Here is a 21,907-nt window from a genome sequence, read left to right as displayed (position 1 = left end):
TTTAAATGTTAGCTATATAAATATATGGTATATTTGCATGTATAAACCCATACAGCTCTACAATGTATGGGGGCGCCATTTGACTTGCACAGCATAAAGCCTTGTTGCCGTCCTTAGTAAGGGTTATATATCATATAATGTAACAGATTTTTGCAAATAAGTGGTGAAACTGACAAGGTGAAGAAAGTTCATTATAATTAGTCACCCTTTGGTGGAATGACTTCTGTGTGACCATATGTACAATATTTGCATCCCCGGCAATACTGACCTTACCGTGTTACCCATTACTAGAAGAATAGGCAGAAAATGGCCTTAATTTTATCTAAAACATGGATCTCTGCATCAAGAAGCTGAAATGTTAATGCAGACAGCATGGATATTTTGTAATTAGTCATCGCCAATGACATATACATAGGGTGTACACCATTGTGTAACTATCTATGACATCTATGATTCTGCTCTATTCAGTCACAGAAGATGACTGCACGGACATTGTGCATATATATATCTGTGTTGTCTAATTGTATTTGGGAGCTTGAGGGAGATCTCCCCTGGAGATTATATGGTTGCCAGGATTCATGTAAACCAGAGCGAGATGACCTTTTTGACTATGTGTCCGCCCCGCAGCTGAGAGCTAATCTGTGACCTTGCACAGCACACAGGAGTTGCTGAGACAAGTTGGTTACAGGAGGAGGATATGACTGCAGTTCTCACACTGAGTACTAACCATTCATTGCAAGAACTCTGTAGTTCCGAGTGCCATGGTTTGCCCAATGCCTGAGTCATCCCGAGAAGTGTAATGTGACTAACGGTCATCTGCACTAAAAGCTGATTTGCAAACCTTTCACCCACATTTACTTCTTATTTTAGCAACATTATTATTTCCTAAAGGAAGTTTGTTTGTGTAAAAATAACTGAATTATTACAATAAAAAATGCTGTGTTAGAAAGGTCTATTAGTGAGTGGAAACACTTATGTATCTTGAGAAGCTGAAAACCTTTGAATACAACTGTTACAATGTATTATATAATATTATGTGAGTTACGCAAAGTGCACACTTCACACAGGCCTCACCCCTCTCATCGAAATAGAAGACATGGAGGCACATTTACTTACCCGGTCCACGGAGTTCACTGAAAGTGCGTTGTCCGTGTAGAATGCACTGTGTCGCGATTCACTAAGACAGTGCGTCCGATATCCTGCATTTGTCGCTTCCCCTTCACCTTCTTCTTCCTGGTGCATGTTAGTGCATTGTCTTGTGACACAATTTGAAAGTTAAAACAGTCCAAATCAGTCAAATCATCCGACGGCACTCCCCCCAATTTGTGTTGCATTGGAACCATCACAGCTACGCCAAAAAATGATCGCGTGTGACAAAATCCCAACGCAGACACTTATTAAACACCTGTAAAAGCCATGCAATCCGTGAAAACTGTGCAAAGTCCGACGAAAGTGCAATACTCGACCCTTATTAAATAAGCCCCATGGTGTGCTCACCGCACCATGCATAATGCAAGTGAATGGCAGCCGTGAGCATGAGGCCTTAGGCTGTGGTCATATGCTGTTACAAATTTTTTTTTTTTTGGAAAAAAAACATGATAATATCCTATCAAACTGAATTCCCTGCCACATATTCAACTGTTTCAGTGTTGAGTTCTACGGCAGAGCACCCATGGAGGTCAAACCACAGCACAACTTGTGCTTGTGGCTGCACCACGTTAGGGCATCAAGTAAAGGAGAGGTAATTAAAAGTCTGTCTCTGGGTAGAAAGGGGGGTATAAAAAGGAAAAATAAATTGTACACCTTTAAAAAAAGGGTACAGTAAATAGGTAGCACTATGGAGGTCCATTGAGCAGGGCCAGGACATGCAATTTTGGTGGCCTAGGCAGACAAGCAAAATTGCAACCTCCACCCTCTGTAAAATTGTAGAAAAAACACAGCAAAATCGGGGCTGATCCTGAGTGAAAAATGTACATAAATACCAAGTACTATGCCACACATATAAATATTAACTAGTAATGAATAAACGGCAAGCATAAATATATATCAGCAGTAAATAACCACACATAAATATATACCAGCACATCTAGGCTGCATTCAGGTACAGACATCACTTACCATTCAAATTAGGTTGCATTGGTTTACCTCTATGTTGGCCTGGTCCATCTTGGTTACCTTCCTAGCAGTCTCCTCGTTGTTGGCAATCCTTCTCCATCTGGTAATAAATGTCTTGGCAACTTCTCCCAGCCATGACTTAACACTGCAGAATTTGCTCCTCAAAATTACCATGATATGCACCCTGCATATAGGATATATCCTGCACATAGGTAACCCAAGCCCCCACCCCAGTATATAGGTAGCCCACACCAGCATATGTCCCTCTCTTTGACCTAGTCGGCCCTGTCACCTAAACTATGATGTTAGCAGCACCTCGGTCACACAGGGGGTGCAGGCAGAGGTAACATCATGTCCAGTAAGCAGCGGTATTTGTGTCTTAAAGACACACATACCGCTGATTGCTGTTGATAGCAGGGACTGACTGGAACTGACTGCCCCCTTATTCAGCTGGTCAGCAATGTGATAGGCCTGACCGAAGAGATGGGTTTTAAGAGCATGCGAGGAAATTTAGTAGATCGGTACTAGTCCAGTGTTTTGGAATTTCAGATAATTTGTGCATCTTGTGAGAATTCCTAGGAACAGGAGTGGAACGTTCAAATTAAAGAAGAGAATAATCTAACATTGCTGGCAGATCAAAGAGCATGGGTTGGGTGATAGTTTAAGATGAAGGAAGAGAGAGCACTGTGCAGAGCTTTGTGGATGAGGGAGTTAGATTAAACAGTATTCGGAAAGAGACAGGCAACAGGTGACTGGAGACATTGGTCCACATTTGTTAAAGTGTTCTCAGCATTTTTTTGTCTGACTTTACATTAGAAAGAACATGAAAACTGCTTTAGCATGTATTTATAAAGTGTCTGTGCCAGTTTTGTGTCACAGTTGCCCTGTGTCCAACAAGACAGGAAAAATGTGCCCCAAAATTGGTGTGTTAGTGATTAGAAGGAACACCACAATTCTGCAGCATGAACAAAGTGCACTTAAAAATAGTGCATTCTGCCGAAGCAGTGCAGGGGGTGCTTTTGGCTTTTCGAGTGCGCCAGATTCAAGAATTGTGGGGCACGTTCTTCATGAATCTGGTGCTCCCTGCACTGCTCCGACAGAGTGCACGAACTTTTTTTGGTGCACCTTTAACATAGGGCATGCAACAGACACTGCATAATAGATGTGTTGCACTGTCCGACTTAGCAGAATTATGTGTCATATCGGGTATAGTACAGCCACGGACACTTTATAAATACATGTGCAAGCAGTCAGACAGTAAAGTGGTGCAGGGGCTTTAATAAATGTGGGCCATAGTGTAGCGTCTGCAGTGAAAGGCAAGTCTAGCTGCTTTAAGAATAGATTGTAGAGGAGAAAGATTAGCAAATGGAAGACCGATTAATAGTTAGAGTACAGTAGTTACAGTAGTTGAGACTTGCTTCTCAGACACAAAGAGAAACATTCTATATACATTTCCTAGTGGTAATTGTACTGTTAGACAAAATATTACACAAAGAGGATCATCTAAAGAGAGAAAGTGAGAAAAATCTGATTACCTTTTCGGTTTACACACGCAATTGATTAATTGATTTGACCCCTCCCCCCACACCGCTATATAAAAGCCCATAGGTTACGTAGTCCATTATATGTGCCTGTAGTTACTAAGACTACATGTGGCTGGAATTGGCAAGTATACAACAAATATGTTTCCATTCCATGGAAAACTATAGCTGACATATCATGATGATACTTCTATGAGATGAGAGAAACAGCTGTAAATAACATATACGGTAAGTAAATTATTTGAAGATCCAATTAATAGACTTTTACTATGTGTATAAAACAACCAACACTGACAAACCCTGTGACCTGGCAATGCAATGGCAAATCATGCAGCTGCTTTTTTCTTTATTTGTTTCCCTTCCCAGCAAATAAAGAAAAAGAACTAGAATATAAAAATGTCTGTGCTTGAGACGTGAGCGCCACATACAAAGGCCATTCATCTGTGCTCCATTATTACTTCTCTCATCCATTATCAAGTGTCTACTCTTCCCCTTCCTTGCCCACCCACATACTCCTTAATCTATTGAATCGACAGACATGAACATCTTTTATCAATAGGCAGGTTTTGTTTTCCTCATTTTAATTCAGCCTTACTTGTGAGGAGCTCATTGAGAAAGTCCAGCAGGATGAGATTGTGACTGTACTTGTATGTATGTTTTCCTGTATAATATTTGGCAGTCTTTCTGGTGAAGTTCTTCCTTGGGAAATTACCTCAAACCTCCATTGCCTAGTAAAAGGTTATTGTGAACTTTCTGATACTGACGTGTGGGTCTATACACACATTCTTGTAGAAGTCTTGGCTGCTTTCTTGGCTCAGATTGACCTGAATAGGTTGTTTACATATCTATCCTCTCCAGGAGTTTTAACAGGAGTACTTAAAGGGAACCTGTCATCAGGAGCCCTTTTTGTGGCACCCGCATATCCCCATAGAGAATAATGTACACATTGCCAAAGAGTTTTTATAGTAAAACTGTCTTTTTCTGAAAAAAAAAAAGGTAAGTTGGATTAAAGTTCACCTTTCTGTATGCAGAGCAGTGTCCCTAGTCCCATGGGAGTGGCTAGTGAGGAGTGGAGCAGACATGAATGACGTCCTGAGGGGGGTAGCGATGGGGAGTAGGGGGGATTTGAGGGACGTGTGAGGTTTTTTTAATTTGAAATTAATCATTTGAAATGGATGCATGACATGAGTCATTTCCTAGGGTGACGAGGGAAACCGCTCCACACTGGCCACTCCCATGGGACTAGTACCAGTTCTTGTGGCCAGTGAAAGAACCATATGTTCTTTGCATTTACCTGCAATGCTATGACAAATAAACTGTGACAATTGTAATAACAGTGGGGAATAGGCTATAAAGGCCATAATCAATGACAATGGAATTCTCTCAGAATTTAGTTAACCACTAAGCACTAAAAGTGGGAAATGAGGTGTTTTTTAGGTAAGGTAAGATTTTTAAATCTTAAGTTTTGTCCAAGTAAATTTTTTAGGCTCGTCTACTGTAGGCTTCTTTTTTTCTTTATTATGCTGTATGTGTGCTGTTCTTCCACTAGTCACTCTATGTTGACGCATTGAATAGGGACCACTATGGAGACTACTAAAGACTGAAGAGCTTAGTTATTTAATACCTTACTTTTTTTTAATTAAATGTAAAGATATATTCTGTGTTTTTTGATTTTTTGGATTCATTGGTTTTGATTAATTAGTTTTGCGGGCCATTGAGTAAGAAGGGTTCTGGCGAAGCCGAAAAGCTGTACACATGTGGTGGGTAAACTCATGTGTGTTGTACCTTGTGCTGACTTGGATCTGATCCAACCTATTGGTAATTTGCAGTAGGCCATTTATAATTTTGGCTTCAGAGTGCTGTATTTATAGTCTCTTTAATTTAGCATAAAACATGGTAATTTTACCCAGAAATTGAAAAAAATATATATTTTTTTTGTTCTACCAAATAACAGAAGCATAATGAATAATGTGATTTCTACATTTTTCTACATAATGTGATTTTTTACATGGAATTTAGTTTTGTGTCAGGTTAACCCTATCTAGATTTATGTATTATATATAAAAATACTTTTTTACAAATGGCGTCCCATTAGAATGATCAAATTTCCTTTTGACACTAAAACACAATCCCTGTCTAGTTCATCCCAGGCAGGTCTTTGTTGGGAGGTTTGTCTAGGGGTGGCTTTCTGTAAATCACATACATAATTGATCATTCTTAGTAAAGCTTGGTGTTCCTATTATATTACCAAAGTTCAATTTCAGGTTACATTAATTACATAAAAAATGATACAACACTTTTTCACTTGAGGCTTAAAATACCAAGTGTCATTTTGCGGTGTGAGTCCTCACAGGTGAACTGTCTTCACCTTATCTCAGCACTTTTCCCATTCTAGAAGTAATCGCTGAAGAATTTGCCCCCAGCTTCTTGCTTTTACTGTCGTGATGTGGAAGGAGCAGTGCACGTCTGTTGTGTACAATGGTTTAGACTGTTGTAAGACTTTACAGCTTTGAGATAGAAGAAAACATATAATTCTGCAAGGACAACCCCCTTACCATAAAAAGAAGCATATAGATTTATTATATCATATGGTTAAAATGTGGATTCAGTTATTTCTTAGTTACATCTCTTAGCACAGATAGCTGGCCACCATTGACGTTCATTTCAGTTTGCCCGGAGGGTTGTCATGCCAGCTCTGGTGTCCTGTATGGCATATGTCTAGTCTGTTGTACCTGTACATACATGCCTCATGTACTGCTGTTCAAGCTCTGTATATTGCTTGTTATTCACTTTTTCCAGAAACAGATATAACTAATGTTCTTGCAGATGGTAACGCTGGGTGCACTCACCCTGCGTGTCAGTACAGAGAGCACCTAGGGCTCTCTATTATGGAACGACAGATGCTTCAATTGCTGCCATATGGTGCATCCAGGGGAGAATACCTGCACAATACTATATGCAGTAGAGCATGTCACAATAGTTTTTTTGTAAAATCAGAGGCTCATTAAAGGGGTTTTCTTCCTTCTAAATATTGAAGGGGTTTTCCCACAAACTGAAGTGATAGGCCCTAAATTGCTGATCAGTGCGGGTCTCAGTGATGAGACCCCCACATATCGCGAAAACGAGGGGCCCGATGGACCCCTTGCCACTCCTGAGACTTACGGAGAGGACTGCCGTGCATGAACGTTCATCTCCATTAATCTTTATGGGGCTGACAGAAATTGCGGAGCACCACGCTCACCGATCTCCATCAGCTCCATAGAGACTAATGGAGCAGAACGGTCATGCGCGGCTGTCTACTCCATTAGTCTGAGGAACAGTGAGGGGTCCGTCGGACCCCTCATTTTCGTGATCTGTGGGGGTCTCAGCACTGAGACCCCCACTGATCAGCAGGTTAGGCCTTATGGCGTGGAGTCATTAGTTTTAGATCTATGAGGGTCCAATTGCGGTTATATGGATGGTGATTTCAGGGGTGAATACATGCACAATTTGTGTTTCCAATAACTGTCCTTACCAGTTACAGGTCAACATCACATTTTTTGACCCTGTGATCACCAAGAGGATGAATTAAATGTTTTATGAACCTGGAAACCCCCTTTAAAAGGAATCTTTCATTTAATTTCTGCCCCCAAACCCAGATAACATTCTTATAGGTCCTACATTACCATATCCAATTTTCACATTCTGTATTGTAGCGAAAGGAGTTTTAATAAATACGTTTATGAACTATGGGGGCATTACCAGAGCCCCTCCAGGCTCCCCCTCCAGTGCTACTCGTCGCCCCTGCTACACTTATAAATTTCTGAAATACAGAACTGGGACATTGGTTACAAACGTATGTCTGGATTAGGGATTGTCAAACCTACAGAATCTCAGTTTTGGGGGGCAGGAATTACATGAAATATTCAATTCAAAGGAAATCTGCCATAAAAATCAAGCAAGATAAACCAGGGGCACTTACCTATAAATCATGTGACATGTGGTCATCTTCTTATATTTCTTTACTATGTCCTCCTACTTTCTAAAATCAACTTTTAAAATTTAGCTAATGAGCCTGAGGGACTACCCTAGTTTTTACATACTACCCTGGTTTTACATACTGTTACACTGTCTCACCCTACTTCCTGCTGTAATCTCAGTGCTGAGGAAGCAGGGAGGAGGGTGTGACAGTGTAACAGTCTGTAAAGCCAGATCACAGAGGGACAAGGGTAGCCTGCCAGGCTCATTAGCATAATTAAAGGGTTCATATTCAAAGGAAGGAGGCAATGGATTACAAATCTAATAAGATTACCATGGTCACAGTGCCTGGATCTTTAAGTGTCCCTGGTTTATCATGCTTGATTATGATGGTAGATTTCCTTTAGGAGGTACAGGGAATAATCAGTGACACAGCCATATTACTAAACACGTTACAGCCTGTCCTCTCAGAAACCTGATCATGTGCAGGAATATTTACTTGTCACCTGTCAGCGGGCATATCATTTCCACTGCTTACCAGCTAATATGACAAGATTATGGGCTTTACCCGGAGCATGAGACAATTACATTATGCAATGTCATATAATAATAATACGCATGAATAAACATGTCTTTGTTAGAAAGTCTGTGACAGAAAAACGGGTATATGAGGCGGAATTTATTAAAAGCAATGCTGTTTTTCAGGATGTCTGAATAAATAGAATCTACAAATGACCTTAATGTCACAAACCCGTAAGTGGTGCCAGCGTGTGTCAGCTGTGAAATTGCACACAGTTAAGATGGATTTATGTGCATCCTACAGTTTTTATAGAATCAGGAATTAGTGGCATGTGAAGGAAATAGTTGACCAAAGCCTTAAAGGAAAATTCCAGTGAAAAATGATGAGTGTACGTGTCATCCAACTGTACATTGTAAAGGCTTTGTGCTTCCGGTATCTATGTAACAGTATGGTTTCTACAGTAAAGAACTAAGGGGCTGTTATTTTCATACCATATATTTCACAGGCCATTATGTGTGGCAGACTCCACCCCATATAGTATTCCCCATACCAATGTCAGGTAGCAACTGCAACAACAAACCTCTACCTATGGTGCAAAGAATTTTTAAAATTGCAGTAATTTTACCCCCACCAAAAGTGTTATTATAAGGCAGACCGTGAAAAATCTACTATGGAAGAATCTGCCAAACTACTAATTACATACCTCCTAACTTCTGTGATGGAGAAAGAGTGATACAAAATTTGTTTACCCTAAGCCACACCCTTAGCCCCTCCCAGTGTATTCCCACACAGTTCAATAACTACCTTAAAGGTCCACCAACAAAAAATGCAACTCCCACTAACATTTTAGCGCTCACTTGTTTTGCCCCCCTTGATTTGCTCCCAACTGATGCCCCCTTTTCTGTAGCTCCTCACTCATAGTACTTCCGTTTCTGTTGGCCCCTCACATGTATAGTTATTCCTCCTGCAGACAGAGAATACATGGACCACTGCAGTGATGTGTATCTCACTATCATAGATGTGGGGGGTCTCCACACATCACCAACCCGAGTGAGTGACGCTCCACCTGCCAGACTAAGTACCCGGCGGGCAGGCATTGGTTAGCCACATGGTACAGAAGCTGTGTGAGAGCTCCAGTTCAATGCTGCATCTCGCTGTTGCGAGCTACATTATTACGTCATGAACCTAACTGCCCCTCATAATTCTGTCCTTGACCTAAAGTGTGGATAAAGTATGCCCCGAAGTACGTTTTGCAATATGGGCACTATTGGCCTGTAGCAGGCTGTTGGTGGCCGTCTCTTTGCAATAAAAGGTCTGTTTCTACTCTAACATTGGAATTATGTTCGATAATGATGTCAAGAAAGGGGACAAATGTCTTGCTACACAACAAAGTGTGCTTTATATTTGGGCTGTTATTATTGAGACGTAATATAAAATCATCCAATCTCTCAGTTCCCTTCTAAATGAATACTACATCATCTATATACCTTTTCCAAATAATTATAGAATCCCTGTATTCTTGCATTTCTTCATTAAAGGGAACCTGTCACCACTGTTTGAAAAAAATTAAGTTGCAGACAGGTTCCCACAGAGCCCTTATAGCATAAGGGCAACCTTTCTTCAGCTAATAAAATCGCTGTGCAGTGAGTCTAGCGAGTCGAGGTGGGCGGATACATACGTGCGAGTTCTGCAGCTTGCTCACTCCTCCTTTCCCTACGTCATCCGGCTGAATTATAACACAAATGCCTATGGCGCATACGCAGCTTTACTGCTTAGCAGTAACAGCGGTGACAGGTTCCCTTTAAATACCTGCTCTTCTTCCAATCACCAAAGCAACAGATTGGAGGAGTTAGGTGCACACGCCACACTCATCGCCGTTCTTTGGGTCTGGAGGAAGAAGCAGGCGTTAAACACAAAATATTTGTGCTTGAGGTCAAACCTTAAAGCTTTTAGACTAAAGATTGTATCATCATACTCTAATCATTATATATCTGGAGGATTTCTGAATGATTCTCAACCATCTCAATGCCCTATACTTGTGCAGAGACTCTCAACATCCGTCGTTACTAGCCAGTCGTCATTCTCGAATCTGCTTAGTGTCGTGTGTATACTACCAAAGATTGTACACATATTGGCGGAGCTCATTATCCAGCCTGGACTGCATCCCTCTCCGTCAGACACCCAATCCCCGTTTTGATGGAGAAAAATCAAGCACACTATCAATAATTCCATATGTAAATGATAAATTAAATGCACTTTTTCCCAGGATAATCCAGGGCTGTGCTTCATCCCTTTGAGCCAGTTTATAGTTGAGGATACTTAAAGTTGGGCCTCCTCTGATTTAATGTTGACGACCTATCCTGAGGTGGTCAGCAACATTAGAATTTTTAAAACCTCACCTCTGGGACCCATATTGGTAACGGGATTTGCTGGCCCCTTTCCCACAGCCTGGTGTAATAGTGACTTTACCGCTCATACACTACTTCTTCTTATTCAGGTCTATGGGAGAGTGAAAATAGTCATATGCTAAACACTCTCCTTTTGGCTGGGCTGCAGAAAGTGCTGGCAGGGGACCTCCCTTTCTTGAGAAAGGTGCTTTTTCTGTGTATATGTCATATGTTTGTTTGCTGTTATGGTTACAAAAGTTTGCAAAACCAGCCCTTTTCCTTCAGAGGAGGAAAAATAAAAGGGGAGATTTATTAGACTTGTCGGAAAGGAAAATTGTTCTAGTTTCCCACAGTAACCAATTAGAGTTTAGCTTTGATATTCACATAGCAGTTTAAAAAATTAGAAGCTCAGCTCTGATTGGTTGGCATAAGCAACTAAAACAGTTTTCCTCTCAGACACCCCCTATATATTATATAATCCTCCTGCACTCGCAAATCGTTTTTTTCCGTAGACCGCTAAGGCCATTTTTTGCGTCTGTCTTACAGCTTCATGTATTGCTATGGGCTCATCCTCCTTGCTGAGCACAGTGCCCGTGAGATAAAACTCAGACAATGTCCTATTGTAATCTATGTTTGTGGCTCAGACGGTCCCATAAACGTCAATTGGGCTGCAAAAAAAACAGATTACGTTTTCTGGCCGTTTTTGTGGTTGGTTGCTGGGCATTCAATCAATCAAGCTCAATCAAACAAACAGGGATTACACACAGACCAACACGGGAAAAATACAGATTGCACACAGCCGACAAATACCACCATCACGACATTGAAAAACAATGATGTTGTGCATACAGCCTAAGGCTGGGGTTCAGTACCATGTACTGCCATGTGGAAGAGTGTTGCTGTTTCTACAGGAAAAAAAACAAATTGTTATCTCAAATAACGCCTGCAAAGGGGCAGTTGTTTTCTCACATGGGCAATTTGGATTTTGAATAACTATAGAGGATATATTAGAAAACCTGTTGTTACTTAGGTTCCCTTTTTTTCTAATATTGCTATATTGCGTACTTTATGGCTGAAGCTTTGGAAAGTTTACACCAGTGGGTGTTAGGGGTTACTTCTATAAACAGCTTAATGACCATGTTATGAATATGTTCTTTATTACAAGGCCCCTCGTAGAGTAATATCATCTACATGTCATTTCTGTGCAGCGTGCTTCACACATACACAAGTCAATCTGCGGATGCTATTCTCAGTGAGAACTGTTACATTCCTTTAGCTTAGTTGTCATGGGAGCAAGTGTTTTATTTTTTAGCGGCCAAGACAAAGTCCATTAATTAGAGACTTCCTTGGCTGTCTTCTCTTAGTTTACAAAAGAGTAGGATCTTGTTTCTTTTATTTATGCTATAAACATGACTTTTATCATCTGTTGTGTTATACTTTCTTAGTTGTGAACATTCTCTATTTTATATATTCACAAGGTCCCATGCTGTGAATATCCTGATATAATTAATGAGTATTTGATATAATCCTGTTATTATGTGACCTCAAAGCTGAACTTATCTATCTGTTCCCTTAAAGGTTCCCTAGTAATCACGACTGCCACTAGGAAATCACATTACATGCATAATTTTAAGACTATTATAGACCTAGGGCTGTAAAGCAATCGTGGCTTCTCCATTGGTCAAGATATTTAAATGTTCTAACATTTAATGCATAATAACCAAACTATAACTATATAACTATAACTATAAAGTTATAAAACTATAACTATATAACTATAACAAAAAGTAGAATAGAAACGGTAATATAAATATTACATAAGGGAAAGTACCAAAAGCAATCATAATAAATAGATACATCACTGGAACCAAGGTTACTACCTAGATACAGTGCCAGAACCAAGATTGCTACATAGAGACAATATCAGAACCAAATCTACAACAGACATACAGCACCGGAACCAGGATAACTTATAGATACAGTACCAAAACCATGCTTACTACATAGACATTGTGCCAGAATCAAGATTATTTTCAGGGTTCAAACATCCTAGGTGGCTTAAAGAAATTGATTAATTAAAAAAATATATAATTTTGTATAAAATGGAAATAAACAAATAAATATGCTAGGTATCCCTGAATCACAAAACGAGGTATACCAAAATATAAACATGAACCCCTTAATTAAAAAATTGCCTTTTTTTTTGCAATTGTTGTCACACTAAAAATTGCATTAAAAAGTGATCAAAAGACCATACAGTTCCCAAAATGGTAGAAAAGATTCACATTTTTTAAATATATAAAAAAAACTATACACATTTAGTATCTCAACGATCATACAGACCCAAAGAAAACAGGGGGGTGTCATTGGCACTGAACACTGAAAGCCATACATTTGTAAATAATATCACACAAAGCATAGATTTTTGTGAATTATGTTAGCCTGCATTCTCACAAACGTTGTACGGCCGTTGGGGACCCCATAGGTCGGCCATGGACATACGGAGCGGTGCACACGTGCGCCATGTATCTCTATGGAGAGGGGAGGGGGTGAGCATCGCTACGGCACGGTGGGCACACATTAGTGTGAATGTAGCCTTAAACAGTTTAATAGACTACACTTATCATTAATGGGAACCCCCACATGTAAAAATAGGCAATATTTACAACCATAACTGATAAAGTAAAAGTTACGTATAATATGTCAACACTATTGTAGTGAAGTAGTGAAAACAGACAAGAAAGATTTTAATAATTGTTTACCTATATATACTTTACCTATCCCACCTCTGGTTCACTAAGGCCAACAGCACACGGTGCTGACAAGATCAACCACAGAGCTGTGGACAGTTCAGAGATGCTATTTTGCAGGGAAGAAGAGATTACATGTATCATATATGACTACTGGTACATGTCAGCGCGCTGGAGAAGAGAAGGGATGAGTACTGCCGACCCCTCTCCATAGAGCAACGCAGGGCCGACGCCGTAACATGGCAAAATATGGAACATTTCCTATATTTTGCCATGCAGCGAGACAACGTATGCTCACCGCACAGTGACCGGGCTCCATAGACGTCAATGGGGACTCATATCAAGTCTGGTTTCCTCCCACACTCCAAAACATACTGTTAGGATGTTTAGATTGTGAGCCCCATTGGGGACAGGGACCGATTTGACATGCTTTGTGCAGCGCTGCGTAATCTGTGTGCGCTATATAAATAAAGAATTATTATTATTATTATTATTATTATTATTATTACTAGCAGTGTCTAACTTTACTCTTCTATGCTAGGAATGGTATATAGAGATTGTATACCCACAGACTATGGAGATTTGGCAGTTCATCAATTTTTTTGCAAACAAAAGAGTCAATCATCATAGCAAACAGATGGAATTGTTGCTGCTGTTATCAGTAAATTGGCAGAAATAAATTCTGTCACGAGGAACAATAGATTGCATTATAAAATACAAAATACGCCTTTTAGCAGTAGGTTTCAAGGGAACATGTCATAAAATGTTATCAGATGTTCTTTTTGAGAATTGCCAGAAAGTGACCAGTTGTAGTAATGTATGGATACAAGCAGACAGAAGCTGTTACAGCCAGATACGTGGAGCCTTTCACAAGGGGCTTGTCCAGAGCTCTTGCACAATGATCACAGTTACAATACGGCGCCATGCTGCCTTGTCAAACAGGGGATCCTGCAGAACAACTATTCAACCATAAAGCAGGATGGAACTAGCAGGCTAAATTGGAATTTCCTTCATAAATTGAAGAAAAACAGAAGATCATAACCATAAACACTGTCAATAAATGGTGAAAATCATTGTGTCCATTCAGACAGGGAGATCTGACCAGCTGAATCTACTCTCAAACCAGCACTGATATCACTGTGGGGGGAATATGGATATTGTATTGACATAAGAAGATTAGCTGGATTTACCTTTCCTAGATTTTACAACTATAAGAATGTCAGTCACATTGAAGACAATGGGGCACAGTTACTTATAAAGTCGGAAAATGTACTAAAAGCGCTATTTTCCGTCTATAATGCTGATCGTGTGCCAGAAATCATGAATGTGTCACTTCCCCGCACAGGTCCAACAGAGTTCACCATTTTTTTGGTGGTGCTCCTTTAACATACGGCGTGCAACACAATTTGAAAGTTAAATATGGCGCACAGTCCGAATTTGTGTCGCATGGAAGCCAACGCAGTTGCGCCACAAAAGGGTCGTGTGCCACACAATAGCAGCACAGACACTTCATAAATAACTGTGCAAGCCGGTTTAGCCATGAAGAATGTGCACCGCCCGAAAAAAGTGCAGCGCGCGACCCTTAGTAAATGTGCCCCAGTGTCATGATTTGAGTTACAGATATTAATAAAGTCTCTGATTTCTATGAACAACAAATTGAAATGGCATTAGAAAAATGTCTAGAAAAATGATTCTAAAAAAGTTTCCCAGGGTGGGAAAAGGAAAACTATGGCTCGTTTCTACAGTCAAAGGCAGCTCCCTATACATCAATGCATGACTTACAAGAGGATTAGTGATATGATGTGGTAAAATAGCAAAATCAGTATTTCTTCTCCATAAAGAATAGACTTGCAACTGTGGATAGCTCTTTTTTTCACTGTCCTTCTGCTACTGACAACACATATTTGATGTACTGCAGCCAATCAGCGGCTATGCAGTGATGTGCTATGTACTGGCAAGTCAACAGGGCATAGCCCTATTTTGCCTGGGCTCTACACAGTACATAACCATTTAACTTATGATTGCCTGTATCAGACATATGTCACCCAAAAAAGGGACTGGCCGCCTAAAGGAATATACAGTGATCTATTGCTGTATGAAAACAAGTTCTGTTCTTCTGTGCATTTGGGGGCAATAAAAAACATTCAAATCTTGAAAAACTAAGTAAGCCTTATTCCAGTCCTATTAAATATAAACAGTTAATCAACTTAACCAGACAGACAATAAGGACAAAGACAAACCCAAAAAGGAGGGGGGCATGTATAAGGAAGAGAATACTGGTAAGTGGGGTAACAGGCCCTATAGACATGAAAGTAAGAAAACTACTTTTTAAATAGCAGTCAATCAGAGTGAGTCCATGGCCCCAAACGATATAGACTAGCTTAGAGTATTATGTCCTGAGGCTGTGGATTTCCTTCAACCATTACCCATTGTCCCCTAGAGGTCAGATCAGGTGAGTGCCACAATCTAGAGATGGAGGGTCCCATAGCCATCACAAAGGCCTCATTTCCAGGACCTTATGGAATGCTGATTAATAGACATAAGTGTTAACTCTGGGGAATTGCTAAGGGAATCTGAACAAATTGAGTTGTATGCAGGGCTGGCGAAACACCATGGCAAAATGGGCATTTGCCTAGGGCCCCCCCATTCTAAAAGGATCCTCTTCCAGTAGAATTCTTATGGGGGGAGGTTCTATCTCATCTTTAATACCCCTCAATTGAAAAGATGCAATTTCCTGCAGCATCTGAAAGCCAGCGGCATCAGAAGATCGGTCCCATGATGTCTCTCCTCCTCCTGCATTTACTCCTCCAGTTCAAAAGGAGGCAGTGTTATACCATGGATTCTGCCTGCAGCCATCTTCCTCCCTTCCCTGCTGTGTTTATTTTACTGTCAGGACACATGGAGCCTGAGGAAGCAGCTACAGAACCTAAGTGTTTAGTTGTAAAGGTTTATCTATCACCTACCTCCAGTGATCTCTCTCTCCAGTGATTTAATATTTAATAAAATAATTTAATAAATAATAATAATGCTGCTGAACCAGCCATCAGCTGCCTTCTGGGGTCAATGGGACTGCAGAGAAGCCTGGAGCTTGGTATCTGGAATTACAGTAGTCTAGTCAAGTCAATCAGCGGGTCTGCTGCCTTGGGTTTATGGTGACCCCACAGACCGAAATGGAGAGATCAGGGTTTGATTGGTAAAACAACAAGAGCTTCAGTCATAGAAAGATTAGGTTTCAGGAAGAGAGAGGGCATGATGTTAGAGACAGGCCATGAGACTGGTATTCTGAAGTAGGGCAGGTGTGATGCTACGTGCAGAAGTATATAGTTAGGTGTCATCAGCATAGAGATAATACTGGAAACCTAATGGTGATGGTTTTTTCGATGGAGCAGTAGGGGAAAGAGAAGAGGACCCAGGAATGAGCCCTGAGGAATCCCAACAGTTAGAGGAAGAGTAGGAGAGCGAGAGATCCAGAAAAGGATACACTGAAAGTATGGTCAGAGAGATAGGAAGAAAACTAAGAGAGTTCAATGTCCTTCAGGACAAAAGAGGACAGTATCCTGAGGAGAAGCTGGTGGTCCACAGTATCAAATGCTGCCCAGAGATCCCAAAGAATGAGGAGAGAAGAGTCATATTTGGATTTAGCAGAGAGGAGATCATTGTAGACTTTAAGAAGAGCAGTTTCAGTGGAATGCATGGTGCGAAAACCAGATTGTAGTGGGTTAGTCGCGAATAGACCAGGTGTTCCAGGAGTTTGGAGACGAAAGGGAGCTTAGAGACTTATCGATAGTTATTAGCACTGGATGGCTAAGGGAAGGTTTCTTTAGTAATGGGGTAACAACAGCACACAGCAACCTCTTGAAAGAAGAGAGAACAACACGAAAAGAGAAAGAGAGAGGTTGAAGATTTTAGTGTAATTAGATGTGACTGCAGGAGAGTTGGACTGTACGAGATGTGAGGGGATTGGGTCACTGATGCAGGTAGTGGGGCGAGCAGAGAAAAGGAGCCTGGACACTTCTTCCTCTGTGACTGGTCTAAAGAAAAAGAGCAAACAGGGTGAGGTATCTGCAGGACATTTCATGTAAAAACAATTTGTATCTTTGTGCAATCAATCCAGCAATGGTGGTCGTACCAAAGGATAACAATCTTGTTTGTAAGAGACCATTTACATTTACTAAGTTTAGGGGAATTTATCTTCACAAAGGTTCCTTTTTTATTAATGACATCTCATTGTACAAAAATGTATAGACATGGTGGATAAATACCCCCTTAAGGTGCTGAAACGCAGCATACAGTAATTGCATGGTAATTATCTGTAATTGTTTGCTTTCCAGAGTGACCTGTATACAAATGTATGACCTGGTGAGGTCATACAGTAATGTGACATTCATACAGAGCTTATTGTTGAGATAAGTGATTGGTGATCAGGTCTAATTAAGTCAGTGTGGTGCTGACTATAGACTGCTAAGGACTAGGAGGTGGGTAAGAGGCAAATTATGTGAAGTGCCCAGGGTCCATAGTACAGAGCAGCCCAGGGTCTATGGTATAGAGCAGCCCAGGGTCCATGGTACAGAGCAGCCCAGGGTCTATGGTACGGAGCAGCCCAAGGTCTATGGTACACAGCGGCCCAGGGTCTATGGCACAGAGCAGCCCAGGGTCTATGGTACAGAGCAGCCCAAGGTCTATGGTACACAGCAGCCCAGGGTCTATGGTACAGAGCAGCCCAGAGTCTATGGTACAGAGCGGCCCAAGGTCTATGGTACGGAGCAGCCCAGGGTCTATGGTACAGAGCAGCCCAGGGTCTATGGTACAGAGCAGCCCAGAGTCTATGGTACAGAGCGGCCCAGGGTCTATGGTACAGAGCAGCCCAGGGTCTGAGGTACAGAGCAGCCCAGGGTCTGTGGTACAGAGCAGCCCAGGGTCTATGGTACAGAGCAGCCCAGGGCTCAAGGTACAGAGCAGCCCAGGGTCTATGGTACAGAGCGGCCCAGGGTCTATGGTACAGAGCAGCCCAGGGTCTAAGGTACAGAGCAGCCCAGGGTCTATGGTACAGAGCAGCCCAGGGTCTAAGGTACAGAGCAGCCCAGGGTCTATGGTACAGAGCAGACCAGGGTCTATGGTACAGAGCAGACCAGGGTCTATGGTTCAGAGCGGCCCAGGGTCTATGGTTCAGAGCGGCCCAGGGTCTATGGTTCAGAGCGGCCCAGGGTCTATGGTACAGAGCGGCCCAGGGTCTATGGTACAGAGCGGCCCAGGGTCTATGGTACAGAGCGGCCCAGGGTCTAAGGTACAGAGCAGCCCAGGGTCTAAGGTACAGAGCCGCCCAGGGTCTAAGGTACAGGGCAGCCCAGGGTCTATGGTACACAGCGGCCCAGGGTCTATGGTACAGAGCAGCCCAGGGTCTATGGTACAGAGCAGCCCAGGGTCTATGGTACAGAGCAGCCCAGGGTCTATGGTACAGAGCGGCCCAGGGTCTATGGTTCAGAGCGGCCCAGGGTCTATGGTACAGAGCAGCCCAGGGTCTATAGTCCAGAGCAGCCCAGGGTCTATGGTACAGAGCAGCCCAGGATCTATGGTACAGAGCAGCCCAGGGTCTATGGTACAGAGCAGCCCAGGGTCTATGGTACAGAGCAGCCCAGGGTCTATGGTACAGAGCAGACCAGGGTCTATGGTACAGAGCAGACCAGGGTCTATGGTTCAGAGCGGCCCAGGGTCTATGGTTCAGAGCGGCCCAGGGTCTATGGTTCAGAGCGGCCCAGGGTCTATGGTACAGAGCAGCCCAGGGTCTATGGTACAGAGCAGCCCAGGGTCTATGGTACAGAGCAGCCCACGGTCTATGGTACACTGAATCTCCTCTTGTCTATGACTAATCAAAAATAATTTTTTATGTCCAGAGATTCACTTAAAAATACTATAAAGAGCTGCAAAATTAAAATAGAAAGGATGCGTGTAGTGCACTAATGATCAGTAGAAGACACTGTATGACCTGCTACTAGGTGTAGATTTTCATTACTCTTTTGCATGTTTCAGGTAGACCCTGTACTGGGCGCACGTTGCACTCTGGAAATCTATCTTTGCATTGTGGGGGACGTGACAGTACAGGTAGGTGTGCTCATGAAGCACAGTCCTTGTGCGTGCATTCATGCGGAAGGAAATGTCAGGTTTAGCACGTTTGTCACATGAGAACAACATGTACAAAAAGAAGAACTCTTTTCTATTTACTGAACTGACCCTTCATATGCAGAAACAATAAAACTTATTAAGTAGACATTATAGACACCTGAGATATATTAATGTTTTGGTGAAAAATATAAACTTTTATATTAGATGTATGTATGTATGTTTACAGGGTATCCCATAAGGTAAAAAAAGGTAAATAGGTAACTGTAGTAATACTACCAGCAAGTGCGTAACAAACGTGGTCGCAGGGTGTATGACAAGGAACAAGCCCGTAGGTGCTGGGGGTATGTATCTGCCAGTCAGCAGATTGTGGAACCATGAGGGAGAACATAATAAATGGAATGTGTGTCTTTAAGACACACATAGGGTACAATTAATATATGATTCCAGTCTTACCGTGGGATCTTGGAACCACAGAAAGACACATCAGGGATCCAGAGCCACTTCTTGCTGCTGTGCACTGTACTCACTGGACCGCAGACTTGTCACTATAATGTACATTACTTTACTGTAAGGCTTCAAAGTAGCCTCCTTCCTCGACCAAGGAGCCTAAAGCATAGAGAACACCTAAGGCCGGGGGCACATGTGGCGTTTTGAAACAATTTTTGGGCCGTTTTTAAGCAGTCCGTTAAAAAATGCATGCGTTTTTTGAAAACGCACCCGTTTTTGACCCATTTTAATTAAGACTGTGTGGATAATGCATCCAAACTCACACGGTTTTTAGTTTTATCCTATGCCACATCATCTCAGGTCCTTTAGCCTCCCAACAGACTGCAAACTGTAAGTACAATGTACTGTACTGTTTGTATCTGACGACATGAAATCACAGCAGCCTCCATGGAGGATGGAGAGGAGTACAGTAGAAGTCCATGGAGGCTGCTCTGATTTAATCAGATAGATTAATTATACATTTTGTGAATGTACAGGACCTTTGATGACCCTGGTCACAAGACATGAACTACTGAATAGTAAAGAAGGCATAAGGCATGGGGAGGAGTAGATGGGAGGGGCTCCTCTGATTCCAGGTAATATAAGATAAAAGTTGATTTATGGGGATTTAAGAGAAAATTTTTTAGCTGAAATAAAGATATCAGTTCTTTAATAGCGCTCTACAGGAACCTGTCAATGGCTGTATATGTGAAAATGTTGTGACAGGTTCCCTTTAAACAACTGAAAACCAACAAAGTGGCCCAGAGGCATGGCGTTTATCCTCTTTCTTCATCCCTGTGATGTGCCTCTGATATAATGGCATGTAGGTTACCCTCAAACACCTGCCCTCAGTGCCCATTTTTCCAGCAAGCGAGAGAACAAGCACCCGTGCTCAACACTCCACCCCACCAAAAACTTTCAAAGCCTCCCCAACCCCATCCTGCAACCTAGATAAAAGGATTTAATTTCCAATTTTGTGGAGATTTTGCAGCCAGTTACCATTGTTGCTTCCCAGTACCATGTGTCTAATTGGGACCCCACCGATAGACAAATCTGGAAATCCTAAAGATCATTAATGTCATGGCTTTTTCTAAGACCCCCAGACTCCTGGCCCCCCTCCACACCCTCCTTGAGACTGTATCTGACCAAACAAAAATACATGACTGAAACAAGGCCCTCATTAAGTCAGACTTGAGAATCGCAATCAAGTCAGCAAACTTTAGCCTTTCAATGTTGCTTCCTCCAGATTACAAAGATAACAGGTCCATCAGTATTACAGCTGATGTCAATGAATAAACATCAATCCCATCAATTCCCAGATTGGTCAGTGCTGCCTCTTGTTCCTCCCCAATAAATATGGGTTCCCCAAGGTGGGAGGTTTGGGAAGATGGGTGAAACAAAAACAGTAAAAATCAACACAAGGTGATTGCATACTTTGCATCTAAAGCTAACAGACTTCACCTGCCTACACCCTTTATGCCCCCCTCTTTTAGGCCAGGCCAGCTGTCTATACTTAAAGTAGCAGGGCAAGCAATGACATGAAAAGACCCCATCGACAAACAAACAGGGCAGTTTCTAGATAATTTGTTGTACAGGATGAATCTCAAAAAATCACCCCCAAGATTATTAAAGTATATACAATTTTAGCATAAACAGCCCCCCACAAATAAATATTAGAGACATTCATTATGTATAGATTTTAGTGTATGCTGCATTACCCAACTAAATTACCTTAGACATTATTCTCCCCAAATTAATTCTAACAAATACTGTGTCCCCCTTTAATTAAAATATACAGTATCCTTCAAATTATAATATTGTGCCTGTCATGAATTATCATGAATTATCATAGTAGCAATTTAAATATACAGAACAAAACTGCATAAATACAGCACCCGCATGAAGTCCAATACATAAGTACTGTACTAGAGCCAAGCTTCATACAGAAACACAGCAACAGGAGCAATTCCCGAATCCTATATAAAGTATATATACAGTAAAACCCCTTGGTTCCTGTAGTATATGTGTGGT

Source organism: Engystomops pustulosus, chromosome 3 (assembly GCF_040894005.1).
Source record: "Engystomops pustulosus chromosome 3, aEngPut4.maternal, whole genome shotgun sequence".
In the NCBI taxonomy this organism is placed as follows: domain Eukaryota; kingdom Metazoa; phylum Chordata; class Amphibia; order Anura; family Leptodactylidae; genus Engystomops; species Engystomops pustulosus.
Note: the sequence above shows the minus strand (reverse complement) of the source record.